This window comes from Cynara cardunculus, assembly GCF_001531365.2.
Source record: "Cynara cardunculus var. scolymus isolate 2C chromosome LG 14, CcrdV1, whole genome shotgun sequence".
NCBI classification, from domain to species: domain Eukaryota; kingdom Viridiplantae; phylum Streptophyta; class Magnoliopsida; order Asterales; family Asteraceae; genus Cynara; species Cynara cardunculus.
In genome coordinates, this window is record NC_037541.1 from 109,139 (window position 1) to 110,211 (window position 1,073).

Here is a 1,073-nt window from a genome sequence, read left to right on the forward strand (position 1 = left end):
TTCTTTTATGAATTTGATTTCTTAAAATTATCATACTTGGATGATGTCTTATCAACAACAATGTATAAATTTGGGATCATGTGATGTCAGTCTGTTTTCATGAGATCTGTAAGACCATTTTCTTATACTTGAAACTTCACAGCAAAACGTTGTGAAGGTAACCTTCACAGTTGAATGACTTAGGGGGTCGTTTACCAAACGCTTATCAGGGTAAACGTTTACCAAGTCATATTATCTTCCTGGATGAATATGGTAATGACCAAGAATCTTACCCGGTAAGAGTAAGACAATGACCAAGAGTCTTACCCGGTAATTAGGGGCGATAAGTCTTACCACAGTTAGTGCTTAGCAAGTAAATTGTTGCATACGATACCGTTTCTATTGACTAAAATGTTACATGGTAAGTAAGTGATAGTGTTGAATTTTATTGATAATGATAAAAATTAATAATTTTAAAAAATACTAGGATTCAATAAACCTTGGAATATCAAAAGGATTTGATCATTTACATATTAAAATATAATTAAGTACAAATCAATAAAATATGGAATTCCATGATGTAATTATGAATAAAATAATAATTTGAGTTGCTATGATCTGATATTGAGGCATAGGGTGTATTAAATAATATATAATATATATATATAAAATTTTGGGATTAGCTGTTTTTTTGTCTTTTTGATTTATTATTTAATTAATTTATAAAATGCAAATAATTAATGGCTCATCACCTATAACTGTGTGTTTTAGAAACATTATTGTAGTTATATAAATTAAGATATTTTAATTTCAAGAAAAAGAGAAAAGGGTTTCAAATGTGTGTGTGTCTATATATATATATATATATATATATATATATGATATAGAGTTAGGTTACGGTAAGAAGCGTAAGAAGAAATCTTCACCATTAGACGCAAGATTCACCAGACTAATCCTCGTATCAAGTGTGATTCATGGAAGAATTTGAGATTAAGGGTGATTAAGGGTCAAGATCTATTATTATGTTTCTCATTTTAACTCTTTTTCTCACACAATTTTTGGCTTGTGTGTGTATATATATATATATATATATA